General features: G+C 41.9%; 1 protein-coding gene across 11 annotated transcripts in view; it reads left to right on the forward strand.

Moving 5' to 3' along the window:
- ENOX1 (ecto-NOX disulfide-thiol exchanger 1) overlaps positions 1–27,413 on the forward strand; it is a 611,047-nt gene that overhangs the window by 161,855 nt on the left and 421,779 nt on the right. The window contains exons 1-2 of one of the 11 annotated variants that reach the window (XM_060129464.1): positions 318–401; positions 2,219–2,324. The exons of 9 other annotated variants lie outside the window; for them this stretch is intronic. The gene's annotated coding sequence lies outside the window, so the exon portion shown is untranslated. Of the gene's footprint in view, positions 1–317; positions 402–2,218; positions 2,325–27,413 lie in introns of those variants that run through there. One more of the 11 variants, XM_060129461.1, reaches the window with a different exon arrangement.

Raw genomic sequence — 27,413 nt, forward strand, 5'->3', positions numbered from 1 at the left:
AACTCTGTACTGAGACCACTCCCCTGACTGTGCAGCCATTGCATGGGATGTGGGGAGTTAATGTTTTCTGGGAAGAACTTTAATGTTAGGATTTACTGTCTTTTGCACATATAAATTTGAAGCCTTGGTGTTATGCTCTTCTAGTTACTTGCATTTAATATGCATGCAAATTCACAATGTATCCTACGTACCGAGCACATAATTTATCCATCGGTACTTTCCCTGGTTGTTAGCAATTTTGGCCTTGTTAAAAATTAATGCTTTGAAGAGATATATGATTTCAAATTTATATGTAGTATCTTTAGCTTCCAGAGGAAGATACGGAGTACATTCTCCGCTGGAAAGGTAGAGCTCTGCTGTAACGTTCTCCGTGTTTAAAGAAGTTACATATAATGCTACAGGTTAGAATGCTTTTATTTATCTTTCCTATGACTGGGTTCGGATTAGTTGTCACAGATGTTTATTTCCCCTAACAATGCTGAAAAATATATGTTTCTGAAGCATGATTGCAACCCACAGCATCCTGATACAATGGGGAGGGAGAGTCCTTTCAGGTGATACACACACCTCACGCAACAAGAGTACATATTGTACGTTTAATGGAAGAACATCAGGTCTGTACAGCATGACCCACGGCAGGAGGATCCCAGAGAGAGACTCTGAGGCCTCTCCGGCTGCCATTTAGGCCTGTTGTCTTGGCAACCAAAACACAGCCATCAGTCGTTTCCTGGGCCAGGAACTCCAGTCAGCCCTGACTCCACCACGCCCTTCCCTCTTCCCGCTTCCAACCTATCGCTGGTTCTGCCCCGGCAGCTTCCAGGCAGCTTCAGATTTTCCTCCTCACACATCTCCAGGCCCCCACCTGTGTCTATTCTTTCCCCTCTGGGCGATTGAAACCTCATCACCGGCCTCCTGGCTTCTCAGCTGTGTACCTCTTTCATCAGTGCAAACAAGGTTTCCCAAACCTTCCTTCCCACTATTGAAGAAAGTCCTCTTTCTGTTTAAACCTCCAGGCGTTCAGCATCCTCTGCGGGGAACAGGCTTCCGTCCTCAGCTTCAGCTGTCGGCTCTGTTCCACTAGTTACCCTTCTCTTTGTGCTCATCTTCATGGCTTTTAGTCACCCTCCTCCTGCAACTTACCCACACCGTGGACGGCTTCACCCTCTGTCTCTGAGATGTCTCCGTCCCTCTCAAAATCAGCCCTCCTTAAGTGATAACGAGCAAAGGCTCTCCAGCTGACAAGTGGGTGATGGCGTCAGCACCAGCATAGTCAACGCCATACATATTATGACCAGCTTCTGTGTCAGCATAGTGCTAGTAGGTGCATAAAGTGGGCTAAGTTCATCCGGCCTGCAGACGTTGACTCACGGACCAAGTCGGGGCCTCTGTGTGTTGTCGTGCAGCCTGGCAAGGACATAAGTCGGGGTGAGAAGCCATTTTGGCTCTGCTCACACACACGGGTGTCCTTGGGCACAGCTGGATCTGCCAGAGTAAGAGGTGCCTTCCACCCCTCCCCACTCATCCCCCGACAGAGGCACCTTCAGTAACCAAACTGTGCTGAGACACAGAGCCGAAGGGGCCCCATTTTCTAGCTCCTTTGTGGGTCAAGGTGGCCTCACTTACTAATTTGCAGATGGGCACCCTCTGCACTTGGGGAGGCCTTAACTCACGGCATATATGTGAAAATCAAGAAGAACTGAAATTAAGTTTTCTCTGAAGAGGAGAAAACATCCAAAGGAAGACCAAATCTACTCTCTCTCCTTTAGAAACTGTGAATGGTGGGGAATCGTACTTTTGCTTTTGGATTATGTGACGGTGTTTGATAAATGTGATATATTTTGTGGTAATAATGATTTTGTGGTAATAATGATTTTGTGGTAATAATGACATCCAAGCGAAACATTCTGCAGTCTTTCTCTTCCCCTTCCTCTTCCCCTCCTCTTCTTTTTTGGTAGTAAGCATAGCAGATTATAAATGTCTAAAATATTTTGGGTGGCTCCGTGATGCATTTTTACCGGGCTGGACGGTATCGTAAGTAACTGCAGCCGCCAGGTCCCATCCACGTGCTGTGGGCAGAGCGGCCTTCTGTCACAGAATGTTCGGGGGGCATGGAAGCCACATGCTTGATTCACATACCGCTCAGGAGCCCTCAGGGTGAGGACTTGAGCCTGGCTTACTTCTGGAGCTCAGACAGGGACTGATCTCTCCCATGGCTTAGGATTCCCCGAAAGAGGCTGAACTGAGAGAAAGCCACCTGGGAAGAAATCTGCCCATGGGACCAGACTGAGCGACAGCCTGGATGTCCAAGGGAACAGAGGCTCCAGGTACCTCTCCTGACTTAACTAGCTTCCCCTCAACTCCCCTTACCAACAGAAGACACCTGCTCACACACACACACACACACACACAAACAAGTATGCTCTGGCATGAACGAGACTGTGGCATACGGCGTGGGTTGGCAAACTCCGGCCCTCGGGACAAATCCAGCCTGTGACTGTTTTCGTAAGGATGAAAGGCTAAGAATTGTTTTTAGGGTTTTAAAGCATTGTAAAAACAAAGCAAAGAAGAACGTGTTACAGAGATACATTACTTAAGCCTTTGAAGCCTAAAATATTTATTATCTGGCCCTTAAAGATAAAGTTTTCCAGTTCCTGCAAAGAACTGGTCTCAGTGCCTAACGACTTCTTCTTGGTGGTGCCTTTTTGAAAGAGCAAGGCCCGAGAGTGGAAATGGTTTCCCTGATGGCCGGGCCTGGAGGTTGGCGTTTTAGAGGAACTTATTTGTCCAGAGAATGTTGTTGGGGGGGGGGGTCGATGGTGACTTGTGGGTGGCAGAGTAACAGTGGTCAGTGGAGCCCACGAAAAGCACAGCGAAGAGGAGAGGAATGCTTTCAGGTGCGGGAACAGCCACGCCCACAAGCACCAGGGCATCTCATAGGGAGTCACTGAGGAGAGGAATCCTGGGTGGAGTACGGAGAACCGGGACCTGGGCTTTTGCCTTAAACACAACATATTTGTAGCACCATGAGTGAGGAGGCTGGGGTGGGGGGTGAGGGGAATTTGCGTTTACACTTATATTTAGTTCACAAAGTACATCTCATTTTGGAATTGTGACAACCCTCTGAATCAGGTGAAAGGGCGTTTCCTTCGACTTCAATCTATAGAGAAGAAAGGATTGATGTTTGGTCAGAGGTGTGTCCTGTTCAAGGTCGTGCCGTTGTTATATGGTGGGGTTGGAAATCAGACTCACATTCTGGCTCTAAAATCTGAGCACCGTCCTCAGGGTCAGTGAATTATCATTGTGAAGTGTTAACCCTGCACCCCAACTCCCCAACGCAAAAGGCTTTCCACTCAATATGAAGCCTATATGTAAGTTTCTTGTGTTAACGTATAAAGCAACAAAAATGGGTAGAAGAGCTCTAGAACTGGAATCGTTTTGCATATCTCGCCTTTGTAACTTTCTCACATGGTAAAGTATATGTGGGAGAGAGTCTTAGCAGGTGTACAGGATGGCTCGCGCTGCTCGGGATCGCTTGTGTACGTCTGGGAACGCTGGCTTGAGACAGATGGCTTGTCCGTTCTAGCTTGACCTTCATAAAGAACCTGTGAAAGGAGCAATTGTGAGAAATAATTAATGACACTACGACAGTCTTCATCAAAATTGGAGTGGCTTTCACTATTTTACCAAAGATGTCAGAGCAAGATCCTATTTACCAATAATAGATAAATCGAGTGGCTTGTTGTGTGTGTGTGTGATTGGACGGCACAGACCGTCATTCCTACCTGATAAGACAGGAGAGGGAAGTTTACCCATTTACTCACCATCTAGAGACTTTGATATTTTTCTCCTCATTAAGTATGCAGGGGAGCCAGCTGGGTCTGCATGGGCTCTGGCTCTCCATCTGGGTCTGAACCTGAGCAATGGATTTGGTCCTGGAGCCAGTGTCACTGAGACAGGAAACAGCCAGCCACAGGGAAGTCCATCAAAACGAGGGCAATCCAGCCATCCCAGGAATCTAACCGCATCCATATTCAGATAAGGAGAGCACTGAGAGTGATGTCAGGGACTCGGGGGGTAATGCTGCCTTTACACTGCTCATAAAGTATGTTAAAAAAATAAAGCCTTAGGAGTCATGCTTGTGAAGAGTGAGGACAGGAAAATGAGCGAAGCAATTCACACGGTGTCCTTTTCTTTGGAGCAAGAAGTCGCGTCGGTTTCTCAGAGTGGCTATTTCATCTTTTACCTTCTCAGTAAGCGTGCCTCGGTCAGCCATGGGTTAGCAGCTCAGGATCTGACTTGGACCTTTGCCTTGCTGACTCCTGGTACCTTTTTGATTTCAGCTCAAATGTCATTTCTTAGAGAGCCTTCCTCCCACCCAGTCTGGGGTTTCCTTCCCCTGGCTCTGCCCCCGCGTTCTCTATCTCTTCATTTTGTTTTATTTTCTTCACAGCACCTGTCGCTGTTTGAAATTGTTTTATCTCTTGATTGGCCTGTTTACTGTCTCGCTTACCTCTGGGACGTAAGCTCCATGGAACAGAAGCCAACTGTTTCTCTCTGTTCTACTGTTGTGTTCTGGAGCACATAGAACAGTGCCTGGCATATGGCAGGTGCTTCAGAAGTTCATTGAGTGACTCAATGAAAGAATGAATTAGTGAGGAAGTATGTGGTTTTCTGTTGCTTAATTGCACGGCATAGTGCCCAGATACTGGCTTGTGGTCTTTCCCTAGTAGGAGGATCCAGAGGGAGGGACTGTTAGTCTTCTATTGTTGCAGTAAGACGTTACCATAAACTTAGCGACTTAAACAGTACAGATTTATTATCTTAAAGTTCTAGAGATTAGAAGTCCAGCACAGGTCTCACTGGTTTAACATCAGACTGTTAGCAGGGCTGCATTCCTCTCTGGAGGCTGCAGAGGAAATCCATTTTCTTGCCTTTTTCAGCTTCCAGAGACCACGCACATTCCTTGGTTTGTAGCCCCTTTCAAGCTGTTCAGAGCCAGCAATGATCTGAATCTTTCTGACTGCCATCTCTCTGATTCACTACAGCTGGGGAAGTTTCTGTGCTTTTAAGGACTCCTGATTAGATTGGGTTTACTTGGATAATCTAGGAAAATCTGCCATCTCAATGTCCTTGTTACTCCTATCAGTAAAGTCCTTTTTGCCAGGTAAGGTAACGTAGTCACAGGTTCCGGGAAAAGGATGTGGACATCTTGGGTGCGGGAGGGGAAAGGGGTCATTATTCTGCCTACAATGTGGATTTACTCACAGAGCAGGTAGAGGATGCTCCAGCCCAGAACATTGTGTTCCCGGAATATATATCGTGAAGGACAGAGTCTTCCCAACACATTTATTCATTCAGTAAGAAAGATTTCTGGAGCTCATCGCACTCTCTTTGACAGTTTTGTTTCTGATGGCAGAGTGGGCGAGGCTAGATTGCTGTTTTGTAGGGTTTTGTAGAGTTGGGTGTGGGGAACTTGGAGAAGTTCACCTTTCAGGCCCAGGCCTGACGGTGAGAAATTGGGGTGCTAACCAAAATGGGATCAGTGTGTCCAGTGGGGACTCATAGCAGCTGGAGTGGTGGTGACAGATAACATTTATTGAGTGTAGGCCTGTTTGGAGTACTTTATTTAATTCATGCAATCTGTACATCAATCCTGTAATAGAGGTACTGTTATTATCCCTATTATACAGCTAATGAAACTAAGGCACAAACAGGTTAAATAAGTCGCCTAAGATCTTACAACTAATAAGTGATTGAGCCAGGGTTAAAAATCCCATGTCGTCTAGCTCTAGACCCTGCTCCCTAACCAGTGTACTCCCCTGCCTCTCATGGGGCCACTCAGAGACTGGGTGAAGGAGCGAATGAGAGGGCCAGCGTGGGGTCTGGAGGGCACAGCCTCAGTTTCTCTGCAGGTGTGTTGGGGGGTGGTTGATTTGGACCCCTGGGTTTCCGCTTCCGGAACCTGGGCCAGATGGCACTGTGCGCAGGCGCAGCCCTCCTCCCGGGGTGGGGGAGACGTGGGAGGTGCTGTCTGTGCTGGGAGGATGCGGAACCACGCCGCCCGTGGGCGTTCCCTGTGAGGCGCAGGCCGGGGAGCCGCGTTCTGAGCTCCTGGGTGAGCCATTTGCTGGGCTTCTGGGTTTCGTGGCGTACAGGGTGGAACGGTTGCAGAAGAAAGAGTTGGAAGCCGCGAGCTGACGTGTCCGTTTCATCAGTTTCCAGTTGTGGGTTTGGGCGAAGCCCCTTGGATTTGCTGAGCTTCTGTGAAGAGAGCCTACAAATTGTCTGCATCTCCAGGTGGGAGAAGGATCAAATGATTATTGAGAAGTGCTCTGTAAATATTGGTTATTACTGTCCATGAGCCTGACCCGCAAGGTGGGGAAAAGGAAGCATGTTGGGGCACCTCAGTGCCTCAAAACCTGTCTGGCTTGTATCACCCTTGGGGTAGCCTGAAGAGAGGGAGCAAGATACGAGATTTTCTTCCCATGAGACTGATTGATGGCAGGGATTTACAGGTCAGCCTGGGAAAGCATGTAATCAATCAGGGAGTAAGAAGGATATCTTGTTTGGGGCGTATAGGTCCATGGTCACGATGGCACTAATAACCCGGCAGTGGACAAGCCTCCTCCACTTGTTCCCGTCGCCCCTCATTTTAGTAGCTATCAGGTGGCCGGGTCTTGTAGGAAGGTGGTTTTCTGTAGTGGGTTTGCCATGATTGTGTGAGCGCAGGTGATGGCTGTGAGTGTCAGGCTTCAGAGGGAGGTGCAAAAACTTCCCTTGGAGTTGGTGAGCCTCTGCAAATACTTAATCAGTCACACATGACTGTCAAGAGCAGTGAAGGTTCTGAGATTTTACCCTGCCTGTGAGCTAATAAGTGAGCCTGCCACAGTTCCATACGTGTTGGAAAAAGACACAAAACTCCTGGGTCAGACACGAAGGATTCTATTCCACGTGGCACAGCCTGCGGCGCGAGCTTCCTGCTTGCGTCAGTTTCCCTTGTTCCCCAGTTCCCGGGGGGGCAACACTGAGTGACGCCAGGTGGGTACTTCACACCTGATGGGTCTGTGTCACAGCTGAGGAAGGCAGAGTTTAGGAAGCCACCAGTCTTTTTTTAAATTATTTATTTATTTTTTACATCTTTATTAGAGTATAATTGCTTGACAATGGTGTGTTAGTTTCTGCTTTATAACAAAGTGAATCAGTTATACGTATACATATGTTCCCATATCTCTTCCCTCTTGCGTCTCCCTCCCACCCTCCCTATCCCACCCCTCCAGGCGGTCACAGAGGGAAGCCACCAGTCTTATAAAGGGCTGCTGGCAAATGTACTCAGCCTTTATTATCCTGGTCAGGGAACCAGTCTGTCCTCTGTCCTGGAGGGAGATGCCGTCTTCATCCTTCCAGGCTGTTTAATTTACAGACATCCTTGTAAAGATAGTCTGGTATAAATGCCGTCACAAGACATGTAGTAAAGCTTCCCAGTAGAAACTAATGCATAACTAGCTAAATTCCTAATAATGACCTATCAAAGGTGTTTGTCTTTAAATACACGGAATTGTACCAGTGAGTTGATATAATCTGAATTCTCTTTAGGAAAAAAATCCATTTCTAATTCTCTTCACTTACTGAGTTATACTCAGTATTTTTGGGTGGTGATTCAGCCAAACTTGTTGCTTAAATTCTCAATTACCATGGAGTTCAGAATTTTTAATGAGTTGGTAATTGAAGGATATTTTAATTAAAAGTGGTTTACCTGGAGCTGCAGAAGGCGTGTGATTGATTGTTTGATCAGCTTTGGTTACAGGAGTAACAAAAGTAAGAATTTAACACTTTGACAGTGGGTGATACTGATAGAAACTTACCTAAAGAGTTTTGCTTAGAACAATACACACTTTTCTTTGATTTGCATGATAAACTTGCTAGGCGAATTCTACTGGGAAAATTATTATTTGAGGTACAAGTTTCTTTATATTTGATTTTTCAAATAATTCCCCACATATGTTAAATCTTTACTTATGATCATGGTTGAAAATTGTAGCCCTGTCATTTCCTACTCAGTATGTAGCCAGTGATAAACTGAACCCCAGAGTCTTGGATAATCCATGAAATAGATGAACTTTGAATTTTTTTAGGTTTAAACTTGATACAAGGACCCACACGGGTGTTGTAAATATCAGGAAGTTCAAGGACTCACCTTCTTCCTGGGGTTGGTGAGGGCTGTGAATGTGGCTGGATCTAGACTTGAATGCAGCTGGATCTGGATTGAACTTCAGATCTGCCAATTCCTAATTCTGTAATTTGCCTAAAATATCTGAGCCTCAAATCTCCTCATGTAACAACTGTAGATAATGACTACTGCGTCATAGGATAGTTGTGCAGCCTAAATGGAGTAAGTTATTCAAAGCTGATACATTCCTTTAATAATGTCAAGGGAATATTGAAGTCAATTCAGGACCATTATAAAGTTTTGTTGATTACTTTTAGCTTGGATGAAGCTTTAAATTCTTAAATTCCTTCTTTAAAGCACTCGTTTATTGTCTGTTATTTTTCTAGTTATCTAGGTGCATTGGGGAATTAAAATCATCCTTTAAAACTCATCTCATGGCTATCAAAAGCTCATAAATTGTGAGATGCTAATAGGAAAGTCAGGATCTGCTCCAACTTATTATTGCAGGAGCGCCCAGAGCTATCTCGGGAAAAGAAAGGGTTGGCTTAAATTCCCAGCATAAGATGCTTTGCAGATTTCAAAATATGTCACTCACTATAAAATCAAATCAATTATTTATCAGCCACACACATACTAATCAGGGTTGAAAGTATACAGACAACAGGGAAGAATGGACGGGTACCGTACTATTACCACTGCTAGTATTAAGAAATAACGACAGCTCACACATGTGTGATGCCCTCAGTTTTATGAGAAATCAGGAACTGAATATTTAAAAACCAATTACAATGAATTAAGATGACTGAAAGAGCTATGACAGTTGGGGATTCTATTTTTATCGAATTAATCAGTGTCTCCAATGAAAAGTAGGAAAGAGATTTTCAGACTTGACAAACAACATGACAGCTTTGCAATGGGAATGGAACGAGAAAGCACAGTGAGCAGCTGTGAAGTTCTGGACTTCTTAAAATAAGCAGCTGCTGTGTTCTGAATATGAAGGCACCCATGACTGAAGAGGTAGAGGGGGAGAGGGAAGTTGATGGGCTGAAGGAAGATAAATGGTAAGGTGCCTGCCTTCTCCTGAAGTGTAAATCTCTATTCACTGCTACTGCGTAGAAAACAGCACTCTATGACGAGACCAGCTTTTATTCCAAATGTGTGTGTGTATGTATATGTATATTTTTATGTATGTCTTCAGACTGTATATAAAATGTTAAGGACTTTACTTAGTAGAGATTGGGTTAAATATTTACTTCCAGCTAAGTATTCCCATATGCCTAAACTTTTAAATAGTAACAATTCTAAAAGGAGAAAACAAACGAACAATTTGGAAAATATCAAAGCTTATCTAAACTGGTTGTTAATGGAGGTAACTGGGTAATGCTGATATTATTTCCATTTAGTCCAACTCATATTCAATAAGCACCTCCCGTGGGCAGGGTGCTGCCCTGGGTCTGTAGTGACTAACCTGGCCATGGTCATCAGCAAATCTTCTCAGCTCCTTCACAACCAGAGAGTACACAGTGGGCAACGCAGACACCACGGCCCAGGCCTTGGCATCATCCCATGTAAGAGATGAGGTTTCTTGAATCTAACCCTTGCCCTCAAGAACCTTATAATCCAGTAGGGAAACTTGCACATTAGTGAGACAGGACACACATACACAATTTACATCAGTTTGCTTATGTCAGCAGTCTTCCTTTATAAGTAAAAAAATGATTTGAGTTCATTTTTACAGGTATTTTTTTCCCCTACATAATTGTAATTGTTCTACTTTGAAAGACAGTGAAAGGAGTGTCTCTTCCTTTTCATTTTCTACCTGTATTTTTCTTTACCTTGGACTGTATATGATCATGGAGATAAATATCTCACGCCTAGTACAAACACAGCTGTAGCATAAATGAAGCAGTAGAAAATCAGCTCAAGTGGAGGAAGTTCCAACTCTGGGCTCTATTAGACAGGAAAATGGATATTCCAGTAAACAGAGTTGTTGAGGCGACAGCAGTCATCTGCACAAAGCTGCAGGGTCAGCATTTTTCAGATAGTATCATGGATGAGCAGTTAATGAAGTAAAGACATCCAATCCCAGCAGAATCTTGAGGAGATGAGGTCTATACTTTCTTCTCCTGGAACGTTGGAGCAAATCAGTGTTGATTCTATTGTAATCATCTCTTGGGTGCTTCCACCCTAAGTTGTTTCTATTACTTTGAAAATCATTGTGTTGAAATGACCTTAGTGTCAGTGACACCCACAGGATAAATTTAAATGCTTTTCTAAAAATATTTTTCCTCAATAATTCCTTCAATTCACAATTAAAGTATGAAGTGTTGGAAACTGTCTTGTTAAACTCTTCATTTTCTTCACCTTACTGATTTTTTCTTTCTTTTTTTTTTTTTTTAAACCACAAATGGCCCATTCCGTATGGGTAGTATTTCTCTCAGCTTCTAGCTTTCTTTCCTGATATTGATTAAATTTGGGGATATTCAAAGCAAGCAGACCTATAGAGACAGATAAAACTATGTGTCTGTGTGTACGTGTGTGTACGGGAGTTGTTGTCCCTTTCTAAAGAACTATAGAATACTGGCAGGATTTTTTGAAATTGGAGGCTGAATTGTGTAGTGGTTATTAGCATATGTAAATTTGGACAAGTTATGAAGTAATTCTCTAAGCTTTTTTGTGAACTCATTTGTAAAATTAGGCTAATAATATCTAATGCTCTTGTTGTGTATTAGAAGTTGGAAAGCATTTGAAATAGTGCCTGGTACATAGTAAGTGCTCAATAATAAATGTTATCATTGTGGCCATTATCATTCTGGTCATATTTATCTTGATTAGTATATATTTTAGGGTTTTGTCAAATGGAAAGCTTCATTTTAATTTGAGGTATCTTAAGAGGCACATGAGACTTCTTTTTAAATTTTTTCTGTTACTGATAATGTCTCTGATCTCAGTTGAATTATTTAAATCACACAATGGTCACAGGGACTCAAGGGCCTTGAGGGCAGGAACATGTTTTATTCTAATGTATATCCCCTTCGGGTAGAACTTTATTCAGAGCAAGTGCTCAGCAAATTTGGGCAGAGCTCTGGCATCTGGATTTAGTTTCTCACTTGCGTGGGGTTATACTAGGTTCACTTTTTGGGCTCAGGATTTCTAAGGTCCTAAAGCTAGAATTGGAGGCAAAAAGACCTGAGAATTGAGTTCCGGCTCTGCTCAGTTCTGGTCCAAGGCGTGTGGGGCTTCCTGGTCAGACATCCCTCCAAATCTCTAGTCTTTAAGTATTTGTTCAACACTTATTGAATGAAGGCATGGGGAAAATGATTGTAATGAAAATATATTGTATTTACAGCTTCACTGATTTATTTACTTTGCCCAAGGCAGGATCAATGTTCTGGGGGTAAAATGAGTGAAAGTTGCTCTATTTTAGTTTTTCTTGATTTTACTGTAGACTGTGTGTGTGTGTGTGTGTGTGTGTGCGTGTGTGTGTGTGTGTGTGCGCGCTAAATCAAGTAGTTGGGCTGTGTATTAAGAGATTTACATATTAGATAATACAATCTCTCAATTGCTTGAGTCAGAGAGCACCAGCCATGCTTATTTGATTTCAGAATTTTAGGGGGCAGTAACTGTGGGTTACTCCAACCAGATAGATGAGTGATTCTGGGGAGGCTCTCTTTGTGTGGGTGGGTGAGTGGGTGGGGAATGGGACAGGCTTTTAACTACCTGAGAGCAATGTTTTTACATTTTGCTAGTTACATAAAGGATTGCATGATGAAATTTGATTTGACTGGTGCATATTACCCCAGTAACTTTTTATTTAGCACTCGGAAGAAATTAGCTCCTAAGGAATTGGCCTATTGCCCTGAGTCTGATTTGCCTCGGGCTTTGCCACTTACCAACTGCATGGTTTGGGGTGAGTTATTTTAACCTCTCTGAGCCTCGGTACCATTATCCTTAAAGAGTAAGACAGGAAGAAGGGAAGAAAAGAGGTCACGCCAGCCACGTCTTTTCTCTTTGTTGGTTGAACGTAGGCGTTCCTGGAACTGCCACTTCTCTGCTTTCTTCTCATTGGCCAGAAGTGAATCACATGAACATTGCTTGCCGAAAAGGGTACGGGAGAAGTGTGTACTTCACTTTTCTATTCTTTTTGGTGGCTCCTGGTGCCACCTTTTCCCCCTCTTTCAAGCAAAAAGGTGATTGATTGGGGGTATTAGGCTGCTTCTAGGAATTTCTGTGTGTGAGAAGTACTGTCACATTAAGCATGTGGCAGAACCTACCTACACGCTTAGTAAGTCGTAGGCGTGTGGAAAATAATGTATTTTCTCATGTCTGTTACACTGTGGATTGCTAGATGCTTTAATAGTGTTTTGGGAGCAAATAAAGTAAATCCAAATTTAATGTGGCTATTATTTTAGGATGTATCTCATTTCCAAAAATGTTAAAAGTGAAAAAAATACATATCCTGTAATTGAGGAGCTGTGAAAGTAGATATGATGAACCTGGAAATTTAATTTTTTTCCTTAGATGATATTTTAAAGTAGGGCATAAACATTACATGATTTCAACTATTCAGAGATAAAACAGATGTTCCTTTTCAAGGATATATACTTGGAATGTAATAATTTGGGGGAAATATTTCAAGATTAATTTTGCAAGGCTGCCAAAATATATATTTTTATATAATAAAAACAAGAATAACAGTAGAGAAAGACTTGCATTTATTTAATAAAAACAGCATTGAAAAATTTCTAAATAAATCACTTATAGATGCAAAGGGCATTGTTAAAGACATTAAAAAAAAAACCACCCCAAAACATAAAAACCATCCTGGATCAGACTCCTGATCTACCATAGTATGTACTGTGGGAGGGTACTGTTGTCAACTCCAAAGGTTAAATGCTTGTCCCTAATTCCGACTGTCCTAATCAATACTGTTTATTTGTATTTCAGTTCAGTTAATTAGTCAGATCGGGTACTGGTGATCTGAGACTAATGTCAACTATCTTCAGTGCAAATCTCCTTAAGAAAATATTGGGTTCTTAACATTTTTATATAATAGCCAATTTATTTTCTCATTAACTAATTTTACTTAATTTCTCAAAATTTTTCTCTTCGTGCAAGAGTTTGTATGTGTCACATTTTTTGTGGTGTATGTGTTAATGTTCATGCCACCCCCATGCTGTCTTCTTAAATAGGTGTTAATACTCCTAAAACGAAAGAAAACTAAAACTAAAAATCCAGATTTGTGGAGGATTGTGTTCTGAGCTGGAAGCCTCAGTGAATTAATTACATAATGTGCATAATGTAATTTTAATAAAACAGCATAATGCCATCAGCAGTGGTTGTAAAATCCAGTATTCAGATACATTATACATGAAATATGCAGCATCCTTTATCAGTCGTTTCCTCACAGTCTAAATTCGTGCCAGTCTGTACACACGTACACTCACACATACACACACATACATACACACATAAACATACGTGTACAGACATGTAAACACATACATAAGCACATGTAGTTTCCACATATATAAAATATATAAAAATACATATTTTTATATAAAAGTATATTTTAGAAGGTTATGAAACAGCCTGAGAGAAGAAAATATATAGCCATAAATAAATAGAGACCCAGCTAAGCGATCTGGCTGGGAGATGTCTGATTCAAAAAAAGTAGCCATTTGGTTCTATTATCACTTCCTATGCACTACACAGATGTAAACTCTTTGGTTTAGTTGGCAAAGAAGTTTATTAGGTTAGAAATCAGTTCCTTAAATTACAGTCTGCTAAAATGCAGTGCAGTTAAAGAAACAGTGTCTGAATTAGAGGGTCAACTATTACAGTTTTCTGAAAAAGACCCTGGACACTTACGATGATAGGGTGAGTTAATTCTGTTTCTCTGGGTGAGGTCTCACTGTGAGGACACAATGTACCACTTTGGCTGAGATGCAATTTCCAATAAATATGGAAATTATGGCTTCCAGTGCTGGGCGCCCCCCCCCACCCCGTATGAAATCTCACAGGAAATAACTTGAAACTATGTGATAGGTTTGAAATTAATTCCTGTCCCCCTCCCTGAAGTAACCAATCTCTATTTACAAGATGTACATTATTTCATGGCCATCCAGAAAGATGGGAAAATGGAGTCCTATTTTGTAGAATGAGACTGCAGTGATAAAAATCTCCTCGTCTGTACATGGTCATGAGGGGATGAGCTGAATAAAGCAGGCTCTGATTTTGTGAGTTGGGCGAAGTGGCCTGTGCTTTGGTAAGTTAAAGAGTTGCTCTTTGACCCGTTTTCCTGCTCCTGCTCTTTCTTTGGCTTCCTCTAATGATGCTCAGCAGAGAACTGTGATTGGGCTGTTTCCCTTTGCCAGATAAGGAGAGTTGTGTAACGATGGATTTCAAACTGAAAAGCATCGTTCTCAACCTTGTAAAATCCTGGTAGGACAAAGGCGAAACGTGCCTGCCATTTTCAGACTTGTTTGCTGAGGAACGGTTAGAGATTCATTACGTTACTTGGGTCGGCTTTCCAGTCTACTGACCCCGGGTTGTGGTGAAGGAAAGCACAGCGTTTATTGTAAGGCAGCAGGCAAGGCATCCAGGGCAGTTAGTGCTCAAAATACCCCTGAACTCCTTGATGGGTTTCAGGAAAGCATTTTTTTATTTTTTTCGGTATGCGGGCCTCGCACTGTTGCGGCCTCTCCCGTTGCGGAGCACAGGCTCCGGACGCGCAGGCTCAGCGGCCATGGCTCACGGGCCCAGCCGCTCCGCGGCATGTGGGATCTTCCCAGACCGGGGCACGAACCCGCGTCCCCTGCATCGGCAGGCGGACTCTCAACCACTGTGCCACCAGGGAAGCCCAGGAAAGCATTTTTAAAGGTACAGTGAGAGAGGAGAGTCACGTGGCAGGGTGTGTGATCAGTTCGTGCACAGTTCTTTGATTGGTTGATCGTGAGATAGCAGGGCGGTATCACAGGGATTAACACTATCAGTCCTCAGGCTCCAGGAGATCTGGGGCCTCTGTGCTCATGGCCATCAGGTAAAGTCTTCTATTTGGTGAGGGTTTTAGCATCTGTAAAACAACTCAGGAATTGTGTATCAGAGACAGTTGTCTAGGTACTTCAGAGATGGGGAGAGGGGTTATCCCCAGAAGGCCCCATGGGTCCTGCTTCTTTACAGTTATACAGTGAATGTTGGGGGATGATGTTATTAAGAGTAGGGAGAGACGGGAGGTGTTTTGAAAATCTCTTAGAGAAAGCAGAGACGCTCAGCATTTGTGAGTGGATTCTTTTTTTTTTTTTTTTTTTTTTTTTTTGGTATGCGGGCCTCTCACCGCTGCGGCCTCTCCCGTTGCGGAGCGCAGGCTCAGCGGCCATGGCTCACGGGCCCAGCCGCTCTGCAGCATGTGGGATCTTCCCGGACTGGGGCACGAACCCGCATCCCCTGCATTGGCAGGCGGACTCTCAACCGCTGCGCCACCAGGGAAGCCCGTGAGTGGATTCCTAAAGGACTTGAATTCAAATGTGGCAACTGCCCACTGAGATCAGAAAAACCCAATCTGAACATCCTCAGAATTTGCCTCCTGTTCCATGGGTATCTGAGAATAGGGAGGGTTCTGGGTTGGCCTGGCCTCTGCTGGCTGTCCGTGGGCTGTGGGGCTTCATGGGGCAAGGGCTTGTGCTAGTGACCTTTTACTCCCCTCAGGACCGGTTTTTCCCAGGATCCTCCTTAACTTTCTGTATTACCTGCGGTAGATTGTCTGTTCTCTTTCAGTTGTGCGTCCATGGTTGAAAAAGATGCAGAGATTAACCCTGCTTTGTTCATTTCTAACCAAAGGAAAAGGAATTTTGTAAAGATTTAGTAGATTAGTAAAAACAAATACTTGTGTGCAATATTTTGAACTCTTGGAAAATTGGTTCTGAATAAATTTAATCCTCATGCAAGGATTGTGCCAGGATTGGAATTCTATGAAAGATGAGGGGCTGTGAGCTGAGTCCCCTGGGCTTTACGTCGACGTGCTTCCAAGCGGCACCATTAGAAAGCTTGTGCTGTTCTCCATAAAGTTAGAACCATATAAAAGTTTTTTTCCTCTCCAGCCCCTTTCTTTCCAGTTTCCCCCTCTGGTGCCAAGACCACAGAGAAGTGCTGGTTGAGTTAGGCCTGGGAGGTCCCCGTGTAGCTGTCTAGGCTCCTGTGGGCCTGGGAGAGACTCTGGCTCAGACTTGTGTTTGGAGTAGGACTGAGCTGGGGGTGGCCTTCCCTGGAGAACTGGGGGGGTTCCGAACTCAGGTCTGGCTGCTCACCGCTCAAAAAATCAGTACTCGAGAGAGAGGCAGATGTTGGTAGAAAGGAAAGCTGCTTTTAATCAGAACGCTGGCGATCTGGGGAGATGGTGGACTCAGTGTCCCCCCACAAAACCACCTCCAAAGATTCTGCTCAGCCAGGAAAGTTTTTAGAGAGAAAAAGGGAAGTAACCTCAGTTAATCATTGAGATGGCGGGGTCAGAGTTGTCCCCATCCGCCTCTGTGCAGGCTCGTGGACTTCTTGTGATCTTTCCTTAGATGCTACCTTGTTCACACAGTTTGTTCGCGAGGTTACTGAAGGGGAAGCTAGGGAAGAGATCTCGTCATATGTTAATTAGCTATTCTTCATTTGTACCTCTTTGATCTATGGAAAGAACCAAGTTAGGCAAGGTATTACGTGATCAAGAGATTTGAAAGGTGTGCTGGGGCTGGAGTTGAGTAGAGCATCGGGGTGCCTGGTTTAAGGTTAGTGACAAGACAAAAGAGGCCTCCTGCAGAGACCCCTTTCCTGCAAGCAGCTCTTTGCTGCCAAAAAAGCTGCTTACAGGGGCAACCTGTACTAGGGACCCTGGGTCGTGCTGGGAACTCTTCCTGATTGGATTGGCCTGGGCACACCTGTGTCCCTTATACCCAGGCCCCCCACCCCACTTCCTGTATGTCTCTAAGATCAGCCCTTCTCCTTCCTGCCTCCTCATGAAACCCGACACTGTTCCACTGCCCAGCCTCGCCACAAGCTGTGTCCAGCCCACAGAGGGCAGCCGGGACCGGTGGCCCCCAGCTGCTGCGGGACAAAGGCAGTCCTGACACACCAGCCCTTGATGGAGGGGAGACTGAGCTGGGCACAGAGGGGTGAGGGAGACTGTGCTCAGCTGGGATGAACATGATTTATTTCATGATCAATCTTAACAAGGTTTTGGTTGGCTTGTTACCATGTCTGCTTTTCAAAGAATTTGGATGGAGGAAGCTGGACTGTTCTGAACATCCATTTTGGAGTGTGATTCTCCCCTTTAGATTTGTTGAATAAGTAGGAATGCCACAGTATAGGATCATTTTTACTAAGATTATGTTTGTGAGAGGAGCCTCATAACAAAACTTCGTGGCCTTCAAGAGTTTCCAGAGGTGGCCATAGAGAGTGTTGGGATGAGAAAACCGAGGCCCTGGAAGCTTAGGTGATGATGCTCAAAGCTAAGCGGCAAGTTGTTATACTGGAGCCTGAGCAGCCTAGGCGGACGGTCTGCCTGCTTTTCCAGAGTCAGCGTCCCACGATTCCATGAAACAGTTGTTAACCACAGACTTCAAGTGCAAAATTTCACCTTTGAGGAGATTCCATCATTTGAAATTGGATGTGATGTTATGCTGCTCCTACCAATAGGAGACCCTTTTGTAGTGTTTGCTGTGTGTCGCTGTAACTTGCATGGCCCTGGGCATGGTTCCCAGTCCCAGTGGTGCATTGACAGCCCATTTGATGTTAACCCTTCTTGATGTTAACCTTCTTAGTAACAGCAAACCTTCTGTGTCTTGACTTCCCAAACCTTAGGTGGCTTGAATGTGGTCCAGGTCAGAACTCTCTTCTTTTTCAATCATTTGGTCTCTCTTGTAGGATCGAGGCCCAACTAACCCCACTGGCTGCACCAGTGGCTATGCTGGGGAGAAATCCAGCCCAGGGACAGGGCCCTGCTGCTTCCCCATTGACAGATAAGTGTCTGTGGACCATTGCAGGACGGCTTCCAAGGACTGCCGGGCCTCTTTCTGCATATGGCCCTGGGTCCTGGGACTCCTGGGACTCCCTAGTTTTCTTTTGTCCTGAGTAGAGGTCAGCGTGCGCATTATTTCCCCACTCTGCACACATGCACTTGCTTCCGCGGCAAGGCTAGTGCAAATTCTGGCCCCTCCTTTGCTGGCTTATCTCGCTATGAGTAGCTGACAAGATCCAACAGAATCCTGATATACATCACATTTTTCTGATATTGGGTATCTTTAAACATATTCTCACCTCTCACATGTGGAAATTATAGAAGGTATATGGATTGAATATATGGGCTGGCCAAAAAGTTCGTTCGGGGTTTTCTGTAACCTGTTACATCTTTTAGGCCAACCCACGATTTCCACGTTTAAAGTAAAGAGTGGCGGGTGTTCTTCTAGCGCATGTATCTCTGTCAAAAGACCAAAAATATGTCATATATTCACTCTTTTTATATTACATTTTCTGGAAGTTTTTTTTTTTTTTTTTTTTTTTTAACAGGGAACCTCACTGGAAACCGAGTTGTTAGTTCAGTTGCAACTTGGTTTTTAAGAGTGGGCATTTGTTCAAACAAAGAAACGCTTATCAGTGGAAATGATCATTGTGATAAATTGCCTTAGCTTCCCCGCTTACCTGTTATTTCCTCGTGGCGCAAAAATCCCAGTTTTAAGTTTGAAAAAAATTAGGCTGAAGGTCTTTCCCAGCAGAGCTTCCGTTTCCCACTGATAATTTACAGAGTTTGTCTCTGGTACCCCTTCTGGGACTCTGTCCTCTTTCATCACTTCATAGGTATTAATCTCCTGTTTATTCCCCACTGTCTGTCTATATTTCCATTCAAATTTTGGTCTCTCTGTATTGTCACGCTGCTTTTCATTCCTTTCTCTCCCCTTGGTCCTGATCTTCAGAGCAGCTGTCATTGAAATGTTCCCTGTTCTCTGCACACATACACAGTATATGGGTATTTGGTCCTTGGGAGAATTAGCGCCCTGGAGAGCCGCCATGCTTGATTAGTAAGTGGCAGATACACCGCTGCGGTGTAGAAAAGTTCTAACGGTTGTGTTTGTCCACATACGCCTTTTGTGTTTATGGCCTCTTTTGTCCATTAGCAGTGTTGTATTATGTTTTTGGACTTGACTTTTATTTGCAAAATAACACATTTATAGTGTCATCTGGCTGATAGGCCCTGACACAGCCTCTCCCAACTTTCCATTTAAGTATCAGTGGTGACACAGAAAAAGATAAAGACGTGATACCAGTGGAAAATAAGACGGATAGCCTTTTGCAGGATTCCCGAAGGAATTTCTACGGATTACGAGGCTGATAGAGCTGAACTGAGGAGAAAAGTTGTTGGCCAGCATTGGATTTCTGTACCAGTAGAAAGCCTGAGCAGCTCTCTCCTGTGGGTCATGTGCTTTTTGACATGTTCAAAATGCCATAGCAGATGAGAGTTCCCTGCTGGCCTAGTGGTTAGGATTCTGGGCTTTCACTACTGGGGCCCGGGTTCAGTCTCTGGTCGGGGAACTGAGATCCCGCAAGCCGTGTGGCGCAGACAAAAAAAAAACTGTAGCAGAGCTTCTCTGCACCACATTTTTATATATCTTCATAGACTGCAATTCCCAGTAGTTTACTGTCCTTTTTTAGTGGGTGGTGCAGAAGGGGAAGAATAAAATCCATCCCAGGTGGTGAAGTCCCTTCCCCATGTAACACACCAAGGATTGTAGCTTTTCTGTCACTCTGTGTTTGCTGGGGTTTGGGGGTAGAGAAATATGCAAGGAGAAAAAAAGAAATCTCACCCCAATCACTTAGGGTAGTCCGGGATGAATGCTAGCTAAACCCTAAAAGTTTCCAGACTAACTTGTACCATAAGGTGAAACTCAGAAGGGGATTCAGAAACCACCACCCCAGGGGCATTGCCAGCCAGGAGCTCACACATATTATCTCTTGGCCAACTAAGTATGAATAATTTTCTCCCATTTAGAGAGTAAATAAACACTTAGAAACCCAAAATAGTAGTGCAGGAAAAGATAACGTTAATAGCGACTAGGTGTCGCTTTCAAGATTTTTAATAAAACATATAAGTTGTATATGAACACAATATTACAGTAGATAAATAAAACAATGTACAAATACTTAGGTTCACAGTTACAGTCTTGCTTTTTACTCTCTAATTTCACTTACCTCCCCAGAAGTAAATATAATTACCCTTTTAGTGTCTGCCCTTCTAAGTATTTTTTATACACACACATACTACCCCTCCCCCCCATACACACACGAAGACATACTTTAAAATAGAAACAGCATTATGTTCGTCATATTGTTCTCAAACTTACTCTTTATTTAATAATATACAGTAGTCCTCTTTATCTGTAGGGGAGACATCCCAAGGCCCCCAGTGGATGCCTGAAACCTTGGATGGTACTGAACCCTCTCTATATTGTTTTTTCCTATACATACATGCCTATCATAAAGTTTACTTTATGAATTCGGCACAGTAAGAGACTAAAAATAATAATAAAATAGGACGATTATAACAATATACTGTAATAAAAGTGTGAATATGTGTGTCTGTCTCTCAAAATACCTTTTTAAAAAAATATTCTTTTCCATTATGGTTTATCATAGGATACTGAATACAGTTCCCTGTGCTCTACAGTACGACCTTGTTTATCCATTCTACATATAAAAGCTTCCATCTGCTTACCCCAGCCTCCCACTCCATCTCTCCCCCAACCCCCTCCCCCTTGGCAGCCACCCAGTCTATTCTTTATGTCAGTGACTCTGTTTCATAGATAGATAGGTTCATTTGTGGCATATTTTAGATTCCACATATAAGTGATATCATATGGTATTTGTCTTTCTCTTTCTGACTTAACTTCACTTGGTATGATAATCTCTAGTGACATCCATGTTGCTGCCAATGGCATTATCTCATTCTTTTTTATGGCTGAATAGTATTGCATTGTATATATGTACCAGATACGCTTTATCCATTTATCTGTCGATGGACATTTAGGTTGTTTCCATGTCTTGGCTGTTGCGAATAGTGCTGCTATGAATATAGGGGTGCGTGTATCTTTTTGAATTATAGATTTCTCTGGATATATGCCCAGGAGTGGGATTGCTGGATCATATGGTAGTTCTATTTTTAGTTTTCTGAGGAACCTCCATACTGTTTTCCACAGTGGCTGCACCAACTTGCATTCCCACCTACAGTGTAGGAGGGTTCCCTTTTCTCCACACCTTCTCCAGCATTTGTTATTTGTAGACGTTTTAATGATGGCAGTTCTGACTGTGTGAGGTGGTACCTCACTGTAGTTTTGATTTTTCAGAATATCTTATCGTGCACATTTAATGCCTTTTTCATCTTAACTAAGTGCTTATCATTCACTGTGGCTGTAACTTTTGCAGTTGAGGTGCAACAGCAAAACTAGCACGAATTTCTTTTTTCCTCCTTCACAATTTCACAGAAGATTTGTTCTTACCATAGATCTTAGCAACCTCAGCATATGATTTTTTTCCTTTCCTTATTAGTCAAGAGCTTTCACATTTTCACTTAAAGGAAGCACTTTATGGCTTCTCTTAGGCTCATCTGAATTGCCAGAATCACTACTCTTGTGCTTTGGGGCCATTATTAAGTAAAAAGAGGGTGGTGACTTGAACACAAGCACTGTGATATTGCAACAGTTGATCTGATAACTGAGACAGCTACTAAGTGACTAACAAGTGGGATACTCTGGTCAAAGGGATGATTCACATCCCGCATGAGACAGATCAGGATGGCATGAGATTTCATCATGTTACTTAGAATGATGTGCTATTTAAATCTTACAAATTGTTTATTTCTGGAATTTTCCATTTAATATTTTCAGACTGTATTGACTGTGGGTAACTGAAACCTCAGAAAGCAAAACTGCACATAAGGGGGGACTACTGTATCTTAGAGATTTTTTCCCATATTATTACATGTAAATCTACTTCATTTTACTTAACAGCTATACAATATTCCACCGTATGGGCACGCCATAGTTTATCATTCCCCTGAGGCAGATTTTTACGTGGAATCCAGTATGGGCTTATTACAAACAATGGTACAATGACCTGCCTTGTATCTTTATGTACATGTGTAAAAATGTCTGTGGGACAGAGTCCTAGAAGAGGAATTGTTGGATCAAATGGTGCACGCATTTTACATTTGGACAGATGTGACAAACTTCTTCTAAAATAACTACCAATTTCCTTTGTCATCAGTGGTCTATGAAAGTGCTAATTTCCCACATACTTATACCAACACCAAACATTATCAAACTTAAAAATTTTTATTTAGGATGGCAGATCACTTGCAGTGCTGTGATTAGTAGTGAAAGTCAGTACCTTTTCACATGTTTACCAGTGTAAACATCTTTAATAATCATAAAATTTAAATTTTACGTTTAAAATCTAAGAGAATTTTTATTTTGAAACTCGAATTATTGACTGTGAAATTCATTTGGAAGAATAAATGGGTGAGCTACTTAAAATTTTGAGGAAAAGAAAAGGTAAATGGTAGTGGAGGAAAGAATACTTGCCTTACAGGATTCCCTCAGTAAACTAAGAATCATCAGATAACACAGTGGTGCAACTACAAGGGCTTTAAAAGATCCAGTAGGAAAAAAAAAAAAGATCCAGTAGATGAAATAATTTAGTATATGATAAAAATGGTATCAAAATCAATGAAGAATCAAATGATTTCTCAAAAATGATATTAAAATCATTTATACAGCTTAATATATATGTGATTTTGGACTTGGGAAGGTATACTAACTATACAAAAGAAAAAATGCTAAAGCAAAAGACATATTTTAATGTACTAAATTTAAACATTTCTGAATTATAAAAAATAAATGCACCATATACAGAATCAACTGGCTCTGAAAACTGGGGAAAATATTTGCAACAAATATGACAGACATAAGGTTAATATCATCAATAGTTAAAGGAATTTCCCAAATTCATAAGAAAAAGAAACCCTAACACCTCAATAGAAAAATGAACAAAGAGCATGAATAAATAAAATGTAAATTCTCCCCCGCTCAGGCTGCTCTAGGAAGAGCAAACGGCTGATGGAAGTTGGGTGTTGCAAAGTAAGCTGACAAATGAGTTCTTCTTTTGTGTAAAGGTACTGCTGTTCGTCTTGTCGGCAGTGGAAAACATTCTTGTTTTAAAGAATGTAATATTGGAAGGCATTGTACATTTTTACAGTCAAATAACTTACAAGATCTATTATGGAAAATAAAATGGCTTAAAAGTACTTTATTGAGAGCAATATGTAATCAGATACAACACAATCACAGTGTGATGAAACTATTGAGTTGCCTAAATTTTGGTGATAGATAGATGATAGATAGATAGACAGAAAGGTACTTACATATAGATAATTGTGTTGCCAATTTTGTTTTAAAGATACTATTTCCTTACAGCATGGAATCTCTTTTATTTGTCCTAAAATAAATTAGCAAGTAACGCTTCCTGCAAAAAATGTCGCACACCGTTCCGCTGACTCACACTCTCATCTTGGCCCTTACTACTCCAGTGGTGAAAAGAGACAGGATACAGACCAGAGGAAGCACACACATGACTCAGTTTCCCTGGTTCCCAGCAGCTCTTCTAAGGAACAGAGGAAGCAACTAGTTCTTGGTCTAAGCCGGAGGAGCCTCAGGCTTGCCTCGTCACACTACTGCACAGGATATAAGTACCCTAAAGAGAACCCCAACATTGTGTTGCTAGAAGGATGCAGAATTTGCAAACTCTTTTCAATGCCACGGCCAAGAGTTAACTTGGCCCTGACCCACACCAGTGTTTCCTGCTCTAGGAGGGAGCCTTGTGCTATTAGTAGCTGCAATCCAGTAGTCCAAATTCTAGCAGTCTGCCCTAAGGGAAAAAAAAAAAATCAAAGATTTATGTTAAAAAATACGTATTGCAGTATTATTAAAAACAGCAAAAATGTATAAACGTATCCTCAAATAGAAGAATGTTTAAATAAATTATGGCACCTTCATAGGGCTTCCCTGGTGGCGCAGTGGTTGAGAGTGCGCCTGCCGATGCAGGGGACACGGGTTTGTGCCCTGGTCCAGGAAGATCCCACATGCTGCGGAGCGGCTGGGTCCGTGAGCCATGGCCGCCTGTGCATCCGGAGCCTGTGCTCCGCAACGGGAGAGGCCGCAACAGTGAGAGGCCCGCGTACCGCAAAAAAAAAAAAAAAAAAAAATTATGGCACCTTCATAAGGTAGAATATTATTATAGCCATTAAAGACTCATGTTTTTAAAGACCATTTAACCAAATGGGAAAACCCATTATTATGTTAAGTGGATAAAGCAGGGTTCCAAATGGTATTTATTATAGTCTAAGCCCATTTTATAAAGAGAAGAAAATAATAAGTGCATAGCAAGAAACTAGAGTGGACTACTCCAAAGAAAACGTAAGAGTAGTTTATAGCTAGATGGTATTATGTAGAGTTATATTTTTATACATTTCTCTTTGCCAAAGTATTCTACTGTGAGCAAATACTATCAAAAGTCTGTATACACACACACACACACACACACACACACACACACACACACACACACACACACACACCTTTATATACTACTTTGAGATCCGCAAGGAGTTAATCCTTTTCTGTGCATGCGTTTCTTTGTAGAGAAAAGAAGGAGCTTCATCTTTTGAATTAAACAAAATAAACAAAACCTGTTTTAGGGACTATGTATTAATGGCAATACGCTTTAACTGGGGAGAGGGTGTTTTAATTATATTCCTGTTGTAAATGATATTTTATTGCTGCCCTATTCTTGGGATATTCTGTTCCCACTGTTGTTGAAATAGCACTTAAGGACTATGAGGCAAAAATGTTCAGAAAATAAAGGTGCGATATAATCAAATGCAAGGGCTAAACAACTGAAAATGGATACTCATCTAACAAAATCCCGCACTTGTGTGTCAGTGGAGGCTCAGTAGGGAAGCTGGACTTCTACCTTCACTTGGCAATAATGAGATTGTATCATCCCTATCCCTATCAGAAAGCCTATTAAAATAGAAGGTTTAAATAAGATCCAGTGTCTCAGAGCGTAATACAAATATGTTCAGGTTTTAATTGAAAATCAGTCTTCATACCCAGAACCGGGAATATCTCAGGTAGTATGAAAAAAGGTAATCTGTTTATGCCAACATCGAGATGACAGTCAGAATTATCTAACAAGGATTTTAAAGCAGTCATGATAAAAGCGCTTCAGTAAGCAACTACAAACACTGTTGAAATAAATGAAAACACTAGAAAGCTCCAGCAAAGAAATAGAAAGCCTCAACAAGGAAACGTAAAATATAAAGTACAACCAAGTAGACATTTTAGAACTGAAAATACAAAAACCAAAATAAAAATCTCAGTGGATGTGCTGAGCAGAAGAATGGAGGGGATAGAAGAAAGAATCAGTGAACTGGAAGACAGAATGAGAAAAATTAACCCAATGTGAACAACAGAGGGAAATAGAATGGGAAAAAAGTTCTCAATGAATAGAGGATCAGGGACCTGTGGAATTATAACAAAAAATCTAATATTCATGACATTGAAGTACCAGAAGGAAAGGAGAAAGAGAGTGTGCTGAAAAAAACTTGAAATTATAATGGCAAAAAAAAAAAAAAAAGATACAGTGGCTGAAAGCTTCGTAAATTTGGCAAGAGACATAAACCTACAGATTCAAGAAGCTGAACAAATCCCCCAAAGAATAAACACAGATCCACACCACCACACATTATAATTAAATTTCAAAACTATGATGCGTCTTGAAAGCAGCAAGAGAAAACAACCTTTTACCTACAGGAGCAAAATAATTAAAAGGGCAGATTTCTCATTAGAAACAATGGAAGCCAGAAGGAAGTGGCACAATATTTTTCATGTGCTCAAAGAAAAGAACTGTCAACTGATAGTCCTAAACCCAGTAAAAATATCTTTCAGGAATGAAGGTGAAATCAAGACATTTTCAGAATAAGGAAAACTAAGAGAATTAGACCCCAGTTGACCTGTCCTACAAAAGCGGCTTGAGAAATTTCTCTGAACAGAAAGGAAACAATAAATAAAAGGGATTCAGGGCACTCAGAAAAGAAGAACTAACGTGGTAAGCAAAAATATGGGTAAATATATTAGATTTTCTTCTCTTGCATTTTCCAAATTGTGTTCAGTAGTTGAAATGAAAATAACACTGTGTGATATAGCTTCTAAATTAATGTAGAGGAAATATTGATTACACTTTAAATAGGGAAGGTAAAGAGACATAAAAGTAGGTAAGTTTTCTTTATTGCACTTGAACTGGTAAAATGATGCCACCAATAGACTGTGGCAAGTTAGGTATATACGTAATACCTAGAGAAGCCATTGAAAAATTATACAGAGAGATACATTCAACAACACTACAAATAAATCAAAATGGAATTCTACAGTGTTCATCTCACTTACTTGAAGTACAAGAAAAACATAGAGAAATGAAAAACAGAACAAACAGAATTAAAAATAAGATGGCAGAAGCCCTAATATATCAATAATTACATTAATGCAGATAATCTAAAAATATCAAGTAAAAGACAAATTGTCAGGATGGATTAAAAAACAAAAACCAACTATATGCTGTCTACAGGGAACTCACTTCAAATATAACAATATAGGAACATTGAAAGTTAAAGGACAGAAAAATATGTATCATGTCAACATTGATCAAAGGAATTCAAGGTTGTAACATCAGATAATGTAGACAAAGAAAATCACCAGAGAAAGAGCTGAACTTTATATAATGATAAAAGGGTTAATCTACCATGAAGATATAGCTGTCCTAAATGTGACTGCAGCAAACAACAGAGTTACAAAATATGTGTAAAGAAGAAAACTGATAGAGCTGAAGGGAGAAATATGCAAATCCAAAATTACAGTTGGAGATTTCAACATCCCGTTCTCAACAGTTGACAGCATAACTACACAGAAAATCAGCAAGGATATAGAAGAACTCATAACACCATTAACCAACAAATCAGCAGGATCTAATTGACATTTAGAAACTACTCCACACAACAGCAGAATACACATTCTTTTCAAGTGCCCATGGAACAGATACCAGAAAGACTATGTACTGGGTCATAAGACAAACTTAACAAATTTAAAGCAATTGAAATTATATA

Source organism: Lagenorhynchus albirostris, chromosome 18 (assembly GCF_949774975.1).
Source record: "Lagenorhynchus albirostris chromosome 18, mLagAlb1.1, whole genome shotgun sequence".
Taxonomy (NCBI): domain Eukaryota; kingdom Metazoa; phylum Chordata; class Mammalia; order Artiodactyla; family Delphinidae; genus Lagenorhynchus; species Lagenorhynchus albirostris.